The 14213-nt window shown below is 40.5% G+C and overlaps 1 protein-coding gene across 12 annotated transcripts in view; it reads right to left on the reverse strand.

The window, feature by feature from the left end:
• BNC2 (basonuclin zinc finger protein 2) overlaps positions 1-14213 on the reverse strand; it is a 414209-nt gene that overhangs the window by 108936 nt on the left and 291060 nt on the right. The window lies entirely within an intron of this gene.

Raw genomic sequence — 14213 nt, forward strand, 5'->3', positions numbered from 1 at the left:
TGGTGGCACAGTGGTTGAGAATCTGCCTGCTAATGCAGGGGACACGGGTTCGAGCCCTGGTCTGGGAAGATCCCACATGCCACGGAGCAACTAGGCCCGTGAGCCACAACTACTGAGCCTGCACGTCCGGAGCCTGTGCTCTGCAACAAGAGAGGCCACGATAGTGAGAGGCCCGCGCACCGCGATGAAGAGTGGCCCCCGCTTGCCGCAACTAGAGGAAGCCCTCGCACAGAAACGAAGACCCAACACAGCCAAAAATAAATATAATAAATAAATAAATAAAAAAGATTACTATTAAAAAAAAAAAAGATCTATATCTCAAAAAAATGAAAGAAAGAACACCATAGAAAAATAACACCTTCCTGTGTCACCACATAACACTGGCATTTAAATTCTACCATCTTGACTTTCTGTTAATATAAAATAACACGTGACAGAGACGGTAGACATCTTTTACGAAGAAACCCAATCCAACGTTTTTAACAAAAGCCAAACCTTGACTAAAATAAATGGCAACCAGACTCTTAGCAAGACATATTTGACCTGTGGCATAGCATAGGCAAATCTAAAAAGTTTGTGAAATCTAACTTTTCAGACACTTCTCAGGTCTGGGAAAGCACAACTTATACCCAGGATGCTGTTTGGACCTTCAAAGCAATCTGCTCAAGTGAATAAATCATACATGAAAACCCTATACATCATAGCATTCTTTATAAAGTTCCTTTTTAAGAAGTATTCCCATTCCAAGGGTGTGCCCCTTTCAGGTCCCAGATACTTTTCCATATGGGAAATATAACACAGTAAAGCTTCCTTCCATTTGGTGCCTTGAAAAACATTTATGAAGAAGTTTCACTGAACATCTTTGATAATCTTGATACTCCAGACATCTCTTTGTCAAAGTTACCCTAAAATGTGAACAATGGAAATCATGATTTACAGTAATAGCCTGAATCTAGGTGTAAGGTGGAAAAGAGAGAAGAGAGAGGACAAAGCAGATGGTGTGGTCAGACGGACCCTCTTATTGTGCTTCCAAATCTGAGACTACTTTCCACAAGAAGAATCTACTGACACCAGACTACCACCCTCTTAATTTTATATATATATATATATAAAACTTCTCAGTCAAATAAGCAATCAGGTGAACTAAAATTCTATGTACTATGTGAAGAAATCTAACTAACAAAGGGACTATAGACTAATTCCAAATTTGATGTTCTTTATTTTAATAGGCAACATACTTTAATATAAAACATCTACATTTTAATTGGCCCAGTTACTCCCTAAGTGGTGTTGGCAATAGTAATTCCACAAGAGATTTTCTTGTTCTAAGTGAGAGACTTCCTGGGTAGCTTTTGCAAAATGATCCTAATAGGGCTTAAAATGATCATATTTGGATTCTCACGAAAAGGGAATTTTAAAATAAGTTTTTATTAACTTGTCCGAGCATTTGTGCGTTAAGGAATTGGAAGGAAATGTATCTTTGCTGCTTAACTTCTGTGATCTAATAAATAGGTGAGTTTTCCATCATAGAGAGCAAAATTTCATTCATTCAAACTAAACTAAATGTTTTTAATTCAAAAAGTATGGGCCGAATTGAAAATTAATTTGGTTTAGTCAGTCATTTAATTGCAGAGTTTGAATTAACAGTACAAGCAAGATAGCTAGGGAATGTTTAAAATCCTTTAAAGCATTAACTTTTCAGGCAAGTTGGAAATATGTCCAAAGAGTCTATTTACATATAACTCATTATTGCACTGCTTACTGATCGTGCTTATATATTCGTTAGAAAATGTACACGAATGGCCTCTGCTTTCCTTTAGCTTAACTTGAGCCCCAATCTCCACTAAACTGAGAGCTGTAACAGAGGGTCATGGTGCCTTTTTACCACTTGAATACTGAAGCCACTCAAGTAAATGTTTGTTGAATGAATACATTTTCCTGAACCCTCAAAATAGAAAAACAGAACAAAATACACACAACATGAAGGAAACTTATCACCTAATGAAATGTTAAAAAAGGGATGATGAATCAAATCTGAAACAAAGACTGTATCCTAAGTAAATAGAACACATTAAATTATACATCTTAAGTTAGTAATAGTAAGTACTATTTAATTAATTTCCATTCTCCACCTCTAACTTGCCTATAAGTTTCTGGACTTACTTCCCCAAAGTTTTAGCCAGATGTCTCAATTCATTTTTCTTTATTAAAAATTAGTAGGCATAGTGAAGGAGATAATTTTACCTCTGTATCTGACTCTCCTACCATACAACTATTCAACATGTGTTTCTTTTGTAACTCAAAGACACAATCCAGAGTAACAAAAAATTAATCTGAAATTCTCAAACTAGCAGAAGAGGTTTACAGAAGCAAACTTTGCTTATAAAAATTTTGGTTCAGGAAAATACTAGAATTTTACATAAGGTGAATTCATGGCTGGAGAAAGATTTCTGTATAAGTACTGAAAATAATAAAATCATTATTTGAACACTATACACTTCAGACTTTTTATTAAACCAGCTGACCTACTCATTAAGTCGAAATGCTAACTCTTCTCACACCACATATGAAAACATGCATATTATGATCAGGTATAATGCATGAGCATACGGGTCTCCATAAAATTAAAACAGAGAGAAGCACCTACTCCCGACAAACACCAAGAATTACCTAAAACTCTGATTTAAAGTAAATCAAGTATTTCTCAAATTTTTAAAATAATTTTTGTAGGCGGATTTTCGAAAGACTTAATGGAGAGCGTCTATCTGTATCAGACACAAGTGTAACTGACTTCAAAAATCCATAAGCAAAGAAAGCTTAATGACCTTGCTTAATTAAAATGTGAAACCTCAGCCTCTTAAATTCCATGTATATGATTTTACAGGAGGCTTCAGTAAGTCACTCTCTTGACAAGAGCATTCAGATTGCAGAGAAGGCTGCAAAGGTGTTAATGACATTTACCCGCCTAATAAGAACTGTTCACACTTCATGGTTTTTCCTTGTTATTGCTCAGGACAGACACTAGCACCTCATTGAAAGATCAGTGCTGCAAGGGAAAAAAGTCCCCTGGAGACACCTCAGACTTGAGGAAAAGCACTAAATCAGGTGATGCTACACAGATGACATGTTTGATTCTCAGGGGTTCTTACTCACCCTATGACCATGGATTTGAGGCAGTTAACACACAGCCAATCAAAACCCTCCCCCACTCCCAGAAGACAGGGCCATCCTCCTCTGCAGCTGGCAGAGTGAAGGGTAGGGAGAAAAAGAAACTTCTTTCAGGTGCCCTAGATCTAACAGGATCCAAATGTCTTGTACTGCTCTCAGTTAATCTCCATCAACGTGTGGCTGAATGAATAAAACACTAACCTTTTCACCTAAGAAACCACAATTTGAATCCAATGTAAAGACACCGGAGGATCAATGGACAGAGGCACTCATATTTTAAAGCAATAAAGCACAGCAAAAAGGGAAAGGGGAAAAAAAGCGTTTTTTGCCGTGGATTTGGCCACAGATTCAACCCGGTTTCCCTGGCTCAGCTATTATGAATTGGATCTCTGATTCAGAATTGAAAAGCTCCCAGCACTGCCCCTATGGATCTCAAAATCTGGCACGAGCCCATGGCTACTGCAAGCAGACATTCCCTCACATGTCAATATGTGGAAAAGTGATTCCTGCCGGTGATGGAATGATGGCTGACTCAATGGAATATACTCAGCATGAACTCTCAATTCTGGCAGAGATGACAGGACACAGAGACAAAGAGCTCTTAATTACTCTTTCAAGGGGAATTTAAGTGTGTTTTGTTGTTAATTTAAAATTTCTAAACCTGTGTGCTGTACTTTTAAAAGAAGCAAATGAATGAACCAATTTAAGGTGCATCCCCAGCTACCTAATTCTGCGTCTTATCAACACACCGTAAAATAAACAGGCTTAATATTGACGGATACTCTAGAGGCAAAAACCTATGGTATAGATACTCTATGGTTTAAATGTCAGTTTCTCTGAAGCATGGCCTAACCTGGCCTGACCATAAGCCAATATTTTCAGTAGTCTGTGTTCCAAACATTCTCCTATTTATTCCACTAAGGAATGTGGGGGGAAAAAAATGCCCGTTGTAGACAAGTATTCCTTCAGAATCGCATCCCAGAGAGGATGCAGTGTGCACCAGAGTCTTCGAATTACCACATTTACTCAACTGCTATTTTTAAAACCAAAAAGAAAAAAAAATCCACAGCAGGAAAAACATATTAAAATAAAAATAGAAAATACAGTAACCACATTACTCATACTAACTAGAAAGCTGCCTCTGACACTATTATTATGGCTTTGCTAAAGAGAGAAAATTACATGAGAACAAGGAAACCTCTCCTTACAGACAGGACCTTCAGTTCTCAAAGTCTCTAAAAAATGCTTTCCTGGGGGCTAGAGGTGAGAAATACACAGTAAACTGCAGATGAGCTCTGGAGAGTAAATGCGTATCAACCAATATCTCCTTCTCTTAGTTTGGGGTCTGATGTACTATGGTCTGTTGTGACCATGCGAGGCGTTGCACTGTTAACGCAAAACTACACTGTCCAGCCTACCCTCCAAGTCTCTCGTCCCAAGTTTACCTTGACTGAGAGAGAGACAGAGAAAGAAAGAAAGAGAGGGGATACAGAGGTCACTCAGTTGCCACCAACAAATGAAAATACTTCCTCGATAGCAACAGGACCTCAATGGTGAACTTCTAAAAATAACTGTTTATGAAGTTACTAGCCAGTAATCCACCTTTTTAAGTTTAAGTTGTTCAGCAGCAAATGTCAGGTCTGCGAACCAACAGAATCACTAGTCCCTCCCCTTAGAAACGGATGGTGACGTAAACATCATGTGAATGAATAACAGCTTCTGATCAACAGGCCCAGACTGGCCTAACCACACTCACCAACACCTCAGCTCAAAGCTGCTCACCCAACCGAAATGCAACGCTCTCCCTTAAACTTGTTCACAACTCTCCCCAACGTTAGCACTCTTCCTAAACGGAAAAAGGTTTGTTCCATCCCTTCTGCTAAGTAACAGTATCTCTCTTCTTCCTGAAGAATCTCCTCTTTCAACAGGTCTTCCTAGAGTAATTCAATTTGGCAGTGGTCACTTTAATTCTACTAGCAAATGCATTGGCCCGCGTTCTATTTTCCAGTTGCTGCTGGCATTACTTCCATAGCTGTCATGCATGAATCAAAAAAGTGTATCTTTATTTATGTTTGTCCCATCTGCACAGATTTAGCAAAAGCTTCTAGAAACCTGCACAGATCCTCATCTCACTTTCTGCTTTTCACAGCCCTTCGTGATTTCACATATGAGTATTTGAAATGTAGGTCACTCCAAAGAAACAGATGGTAGGCTAGGGTTGGGTCTTGAGAGCCTTCCCATGATTTTTGCTATAGTCATGATAGAGCTCATTCCCTGAGCAAGCCCCTCTCATTCTCCACTTGCCCCTTCTGTCAAATTGGGGGAAACACTATAAAAGGACACAGTAGCTCAAATAAAATATATGGACACGTAGAAGAATCACAAAGCTTTGTTGCTTTAGGAACTTAAGGGTTTTGGTGAGTGGGGAACTGGGAAATCGCTCAGCTTAAGGAATTAACATTTACTGAGCAATACTATGAATTTAACAAATTACTTCTCTTTATCCTCAAAACCCTATTATGTAGGTATCATCAGGAAAATGAGGCTCATAGAAATTATTTACTTTTTGCAAGGCTAGAGAGCTAACCGGTGGTAGAATTGCGGTCTAGACCCAAAGCTCAGGAACTTTCGACTTTAGATTCAACAAGGAGCATAAAAGAGTGTTGCTCTGGAGATCATATGGTTTAATCAATGCCATCACAGAGAACATCCATTTCAAATAAATCTGAACTGGTTCTTACCAATGGCAAATGGCCAGTGAGCTCTGGGCTCATTTCTACTCCTTCTGGGCAATACAAAAACCCTCCCTCCATCTCCCACAGACATAAATCCTATTCCAGTAGTCACTGAATTCCATGCTAGAATTTGGTGAGCTATGTATTTCTACTTTGCAAGGGTAAAAGGAGGAATATTTTTATTTTAGCTCTGAGCACAAAACATCAAGCTATGTCCTTGGATATAAGGTGTTTATTTTCATTGCTGTTCAAATAGTTAGAGCTTTGGCAAGGGATTCAAAAATTCCTGTATTCCATTTCCAGCTCTGACCCTGCCTGAGGCCTTCAGCTACGATAACTTTAAAACCAGGGATAACAGTCTCTGAAACTCTCTCTCTAATAGGGAGGTTAGGAGGATTGCTGGGACACCATCTATACAATAGTCCAAGCGGTTGGGAAAACTGACACTGTAAATACAGGACACTGTCCTGAACCATCTGCTTTTGTATATCCCTGCCAAAGACAGGGGGATCTTGACCATTCACACCTGTGATCCTTCTTGCCTGCAAGATTCACATATTGTTGAAATGATACAAAGACCCCTTATACCATGGTGGTGATAATCCGATCTTTAGTTGGAGTCAAATAATCCCACTCTATGCCAATGCGATGGGTCATCTGTATGTTCTTATAGTTTTGAGCTTAATTCCCACGATTTGTTAACAGATGCTTCTTCCTTGTGAGTGAAGGCTTCCTGAGAGATCTTCTCTTGTGTACTCAGTACATAGTAACTAATCAACAAAATTGGTTATTTGGAGGACTACCTAAATGAATTTATACCTAGATCCATTTTTCTTTCTGCTCCAGAAATTGCCTCAAAATCTGTGAGGTCAGATAATAGCCATAAAAAAAAGGGTGCCTATTTTAAATAAGTTTCACTTTATGCAATGGGGTGGAAGCCCAGATACTCTAATCATTTAAATAAATTCATCAAGTACTCATTCATTCTGTGCCAGGTGCTTGGAAGGGTACTGAAAGAGCTGATGAAACAGAGAAATGCAATGGTAATAAAATGATAGTCATATATGGAGCAAGTCATTACTCATAAAAAAGCACACATGCATACTCACTCACATACCACGTAGTAATGGTTAATGTCAAGAAGAGTGCTGTGGGCTCCTTACTGCACTAAGGACTTTATACATATCATTTGAATAGCCTTTATGACGAAGACACAGGTTCAAATACGTTAAATGACCTATCTTAGGTGATAGAGCTATCAAAAGGTAAAACCAAGATTTATACCCACGTCTGTTCCACTCCAAAATCCAAAATCTTTGTCATGATACTCTCCCGTCTCTTATTTGTAAAATCAAGCATGTACTATGTACATATGCACATGCAAGTTTGTGTATATGTATGTATATGCATAGGTATGTATGTATTATTTATTTACAATTGAATAGTAGCTACCTTTTTACCAGACTGGCTGGTAAGACACTCTGTTCTAAGAGGCATGGTGAAATATAAAACATCCAGGATTTAAGGCTGCTTTATGCACACAGTTCTAAAATGACCAGGTTGGCAACAGTCTCGAGCAGCCTATATCACTATCATGTTAATAGTCAACATTTACTGGACACTTAGCAAGCGGCACGACTAAATGCTTTATGTGCATCATCTTATTTTATCTTCACAATAAACCCATGAGGTAGTTAATATCCCTGCTTTACAGGTGAGGGAGCCTAGCCTGAGGTGGATAAAGACATGAGTCTATTTCACACACTTAGTAAGAACTGCAGCCAGAACTTAGTAAGAACCTGCCTTAACTACACTAATATTCTGCCCTAAGCTTTCCTGGTCTGTTTAAAAAGAAGGCAGAATGCTGGCTATTCTACCACACATGAGAGGGGCACTGACCTGCGGGCATCCTGCAGGGGCAGAGGCATAGCTGGGAGCGACTGTTCAGTGGGACTAGTGTCCTAGCTCCCTTCAATCACATGGCCCTAATCAGACGTAAGCTCTCATTAGCGACACGTGGAAAAGTGACCCACTCTACTTTCAGGCCTGGTCCATGAACACCTCCCACACCACCCCTCCACCCACCTTCTCTTGGGACTGCCACCGGGATGAGGAAGCTGAGGGCCCAGAGAAGGGCAGAGCCATAAAACGGCAGAGGCTCTAAACTACTACTCCTCAAATCCCCTCTGGGAGGAAAGTGTTCACCACCAAGGAACGTCGGCTGGTCTCGCTGAGAAGGAGAAAGAAATTCCTATTGTGCTAGGCCACTAGTATTTCAGGGTTTACTTACTAAAACGACTAACATTTATCCCATTAACTAATCGCTAAAATGTGCTTCCTATCTTTTCCTAAGCATCGGACATCTGCAGAGAAACATGTTTGGCCCCTGATACTGCCCTGCTGTTAACTGGTCGGACCTAGCTCTATGCACAGATGTAAGTGAAAAGTACCAACTTGAGTTGGAGTTTACAACTTCATGACTTCATCCACGTTATTTCATCTTTTTGCCATTCAAAAGCAAGAGAGATATAAAGGATTATCTCAACTTTAGAGATGAAGAAACCATGGGTAAGAATGGCACATTTTTCCATATTCACATAAATAATCAGTGGCAGTACTGAGACTTTAGCCCGTTCTTCTTACTCAACAGCCCTTTACTATCCAACTTGATATCCTTTTATGGACCCAGAAAAGAGCTACTTCATCTCTGCTCCACTCCCTGCACATGATATAGTTGAATTCTTATTAATTAGGTATAAAACCTTTGCTTTTTTACACTCAATTACAAAAGGCATGTATCCCTGAAAAGGTAAGTCAAAGATGAGCATTTATAATGAAGCATAATTAAGTATTAGATCTAGAGGAAAAGTCTGCGTCGTGGAAATCAGAGAACAAAGGGAACCTGAAACAAGGTGGAGTATCAGGAAATACGCAAGAAAAGGAATACAAAAGAGGAACCAATTTCACCTAATTTTGCCACTAAGCACTTCTCAGGTCTTCTCTGTTCCCCAAACCACACCACTTTGAGGCCACAAGACTCTCACATATCACATTCTGGAAATACAGCTTGGCAGTCTTAAAAAAACAAAGCCAGAAACCACCCAAACACTGCCCCACTGAGTCAGAGACCCACGCTGGAATCAGATTTCAAAATTTCCTCCCTCCAATATTTAGTAAGCACTATTACATGCCAGGCTGGGTGCTGGGAGGTGGGTTACAGTGACAAACAAGAGGTAAGTGGTTCTTACCCTCAGGAAGCTTATAGTGCACCCACTGTGCCAATTTGCAGCCTCTGTGATCATGGAAAAGTCACTTGACCTCTCTGAGCTTCAACAACTACAAATGTTAATTCACTGGCAATCTCTACAAGAGGTTGGTATAAGAAAGAGGATTCAAAGAGCGAAACATATGTGAACTTGTTCCGCAAAAGGCTGTTTAAATCCAAGTGTTTGCTTAATATTGATGTTTCCTACCACATGGATACCACAAAACACTTATTCTACACAGACCACTAGCTAGGGGGTGTGTGTGGGAGCTTCTGCTTCTCTTTTTACTGCCCTCAATGGCCCAGCTGCTATTACAGCCTTTGGTCCCCAGGACACCTAAAGAAAGACTAAGGGCCCTCGGACCAACTGAAGTCATTAGATATTCCATGGGTTCCACGGTGAAATGTCAAGCTACATCAAGTGAAGCAGGTTTCTTTACCCATTCATTTAACAAGTACTTATTGAGTACCCTGCCTCTGTGGCATTCCCGAGTGAGGAAGCCAGGAAAAAAAACATTTTAACAGTTGACTTGTTTGATTTTAAATTGTATTGGAGCTTGAGGGATACAGTATCCTGAGATAGAGCCACATGAGAAAAGACCTACATGGGTTAAGCTGGACTGAAAAGGTCTCTGTGAAAAAGTGGGTGGGCACCTAAAGGACAAGGCATTGCCCAGGCAGAGAGACGAGTAGGAGAGTCCAGGTAGAAGAATCCACACATGCAAGCACCCTAAGTTGAAGAAGAGTTGAGTGTGTTCAGGAATGGAAGACTTCTGATGAGCTTCACAGGAAGAGGCTATAAAGCGGGCAAGGTTGGTGGAAGATACTTATCTATTCTCAGAAACCAACTTCTCAGAGTCTTTATTATGCTAATGTCATCACTAGGCTCTAAGGAAAGGATCCAGAGTGTAGGTCCTCCTAATGCTCAGGTCGGATCTCCGGAAGACAAATGCACCCAGGATACTCTGGGAAATGTTCTTCTAGAGTGTTGACTGTTCTATTAGTTCTGATTGTTTCAAGACACAGGTGACTTGAAATGTGCATCACTGCTCGTCCTCTCACCAGGCTGCTGACACCTCAGCTAATTATTCAGAGTGTCTGATACGGTTCCCTGAATTCTGGCAGGACTCATTTGCAAAGGAGGAGATTTCCACAGATGGACTGGCGTATGAACCCAGGCAAGTCAGTTACACGTTCAAACTGCAAAGAGACTGTGTGAACGCTTGATTTTTAAATGATTAAATTCAACAATGATAATCACCCATATTCCTATATCCTAGGCCAAAGACAAGGAAAATGGGGAAAGAACAGGCCACTGCTTTTATTCACTGTCAATAAACGTACTGTGAGATGTAGACTTGAAATACGAACAACTCTTCAGCAGCAGAAAAAAATATCTCATGTTCCGTTACAGTTTGCTTTTTAGGATCAAATTGTCTATTTCCTCCTTTTTTCTGTTTTGTGAGAAAATGCCTAAAATTTACTTCACTTTTCTGGTACTTTCTGAATGAACACTTTAATTGGTACACAGGAGAATACTGGGTTCTTCACCTTTAAGATACTACCTGGATTCTTAAGTCACTGTAGTCCAAATCTTGCTCTGCATTTTACAGCCAGCTGGTTAGCTTATGAATCACACAGATAATCATATAAGTGAAAAGCAATTTTTATAGAAACAGTACAGGACCCTTGGAAAATATTGCTAGCCTCAAATAAATCTGTGCCACCACAATCATCTCCCTTTCTCTTTTAATAACCTCTTCAAACATGCCTGCAAAGGATAGGTTTGAACGGCCAGCTCTTCTTTCCCCCCAAATCCAAAAACTCAAAATCAGATCAGACACTGCTATTCTTCCACATTCAAAACTGTTTCTGAAACCAGAAGTGGCTGTGTTTATACATCAGGGATGTAGGTTTGGGCCCAGAGAGAGTTAAATTAATATCCTGGCTTCACCAGTTCAACTTACCGTACATCTTCATTTGCCCAGTAACACAATCTATAGCCAACTGCTAACCAAGTCAATATGTGGTAAGACTAACAGCCACCCTAACTTGCCTTGATAATTATTCTCTTCTAACTGACATAATATTCAATATACTGTTGTTGCGAGCAATAATGCTAAAATTGATGCCTTGAGGGCTACAAGACAATTGAGTTTTAGCCAGATAAAATAACTTGTACACTAATCGTGCATTATAGGGTTCCACAACCTTTGGACGCACATTTTATAGTCTACCTGCTCAAAAATGTTACATATAATTATATTCAAAGTCATCTGAGCATACCTTATCATTAGCATATATAATTTTAAAAGTACTGGCCAATAATCAAATAACACTGCTTTAGAGGAAAAAAAGGTTTATTTCTATAGTCTAGCTCTTGCTTATTTTTTTTTAATGAAATGAGCATTCTCTCACTACATAAATAACAGTATTGTGTCCTTCAACCTCTTGCTTTTTTCCTAAACCAAGAATTGTTTTCACAAGAAACAAGTAGATGATAAATGCTGAATGACAAAAAGCATCATTTAAATAAAATCCATATGACATCAGTACTACCAATAAAACAAGACAGAAACGAAACCTAGTGTTCCTCGAATATAAAAATCATCTAGGGCTTCCCTGGTGGCGCAGTGGTTGAGAATCTGCCTGCTAATGCAGGGGACACGGGTTCGAGCCCTGGTCTGGGAAGATCCCACATGCCACGGAGCAGCTGGGCCCGTGAGCCACAACTACTGAGCCTGCGCGTCTGGAGCCTGTGCCCCGCAACGGGAGGGGCCGCGATAGTGAAAGGCCCGCGCACCGCGATGAAGAGTGGTCCCCGCACCGCGATGAAGAGTGGCCCCCGCTTGCCGCAACTAGAGAAAGCCCTCGCACGAACCGAAGACCCAACACAGTCAAAAATAAAATAAAAATAAAATAAATAAATATATTAAAAAAAAAAAATCATCTATGATTTTCTCAAAATGTCAATTTCAGACCCTGAGTGGAGAAAACAGATTATATTAAATTTGAGACTTTCTCAAAATCTCTATGACATTAATGAAAATTAATTATAATTTTTGCAATTAAGTAATTAAGTATCATAATAAATAACAGTGTTCCTTATCAGGCAGTATTTCACCCCAAAATAAGAGACTATAAATATTAGTTTGTGGTTTTGTTGAATTTTCCTCTGAAATTTAATTTCTCTTGTAATTTTGTATCTTTAAATCCTAGGCCCTCATACAAAACTAAATATGGAATACATTTTCTATTCCTGTCTTACAGTTATGTGCAAATGCTGAGAAAAAATTAACACCTAAGTAATAATTTCAAGTAAAACAAAGAACAGGCACCGTTCAAGGCAGAACATTAGGACTACAGCACAGAACAACGAGCAGGTTCTGTATCTACTGCCATCAAAATGCTATGGGACACTGGGTTGTTACGATGGCAATTAATCACAGCCATGCTCGTATCTCTGTGTTTCAACAGTAAGAGACCATGTGTATGGTCCAGCTATCTCAGGCAAAAATAGACACGTTGAACTGAAATACAGCATTGGTGACAGAACGAAGCATCACATTGGAGGCAGTAAAGATGTGACGAGGTCGGGGCATATACTACCCTACACTTTATAAAGGAAGGAGTGCTTAGCCAAGCTGACAGTGCCATTCAGAAATCTGCAAGATGTTTGTTCCTTCCTGCAGGGTAGAACCCATCCCAAATGCACATTAATAATCATGTGTGGAAACAACTGTAGAAAGACATGGCTCTGTGTGTGTCTCCAGATTAGCCTAAGCGGGGATTGTGGAACTGGTTCCATGCTTTGTTCTTCCTGGCCCCTTCCTCATGGACTTTGTACCACCTCAGGACCCCCTGACCACCCAGGACTTAACTTTCCACTCACCCCCACTGAAATGTCCCCAACCTGAGGCAAATGAGAGAATGCTTGTGAAAGTCTTGTATAAACTGAAAACGTAATATATAATTATTCCTATTATCAGCACCATCTCATCTTCTGAGGGCCAAATGCCCTGTGCCTTCCAAGTTGACGTCTCACTACGAAATGATTCTACACTAACTAAAGCAGTCACGGGAGCAGGCAGGTGATCCTACCTTCCCTCTTTCTCTACTTCCACTCAGCATCCCTCGTCCGCTCGCCCTGGCTTAACCCCTGGTGGTACCACACAGGAGAATGACAGGAGCGTGTGTGTTCACGCCAGGTTAAAGCCAGGGCGAGACTCGAGGCCCCCTCCCCCACTCATCACATACCAAGCTGGCAGCCTCACACACAACACAGGGTGGTCCGGGGAATCAACAAGGCTGGCAGAGCCAAAACCAATTTTTTTTTTTTTGAATGGGTCAATTCTCCTGGTATTATCCCCCATAAGAAATTTCAAAAACATCACTTCAGATTCTACCTTCTCCAACTGTGATCTCCTTTGGCAGGAGGGAGTATTTCTTCATCGTCCAGTGTAGTCTTTTTGGATCCTGGGGTCTCCCAACATGCTGCTTTCAACATTTACCCTTCAAGGGTCGTGGGAAGACAGATGGCCATAAAAACATTTCAGAGGCAAAGTACACAACGCAAAACGACTCATGACATAACGGCAAAAAATGATGGAAAAGGCGAGGAGGCTGGGGGCATGGGGAGTGGAGGCTGCAGGCCCTTCGGAAAAGTCTCAAGACTCTTACCAGACCGGAAGCGCCCCTGACACACAGAAGGGGCTCAAGCTGGAGGAACAGGTGCTGTGAAGGCCAAATCTACAACCACGTTTGCATGTTTTCGAGTGTGAGGGTTTACTGATTACAAAAGCAGGGAGTTTACAGAGTTGTTCCTTTGACTTGGATGAAGAAGCAATAAATGGTTAGGGTACAGAGAAGAGACAACCAAGAAAATACCAAACCTACCAAGTAAGCGTGAGAACGAGCCCTAGGAAACCCAGATGAAGAGCAATTTCAGATTTTCGCACACCCATCACCCACCTCCGCCCCCTCCCTTTTAGTAGGGCTTCGAGAAGGCCTGTTGGGGATGCCAGGAGGCCCGCGTTGTAGAGAGA

Source organism: Eschrichtius robustus, chromosome 10 (genome assembly GCF_028021215.1).
Source record: "Eschrichtius robustus isolate mEscRob2 chromosome 10, mEscRob2.pri, whole genome shotgun sequence".
Lineage (NCBI taxonomy): Eukaryota > Metazoa > Chordata > Mammalia > Artiodactyla > Eschrichtiidae > Eschrichtius > Eschrichtius robustus.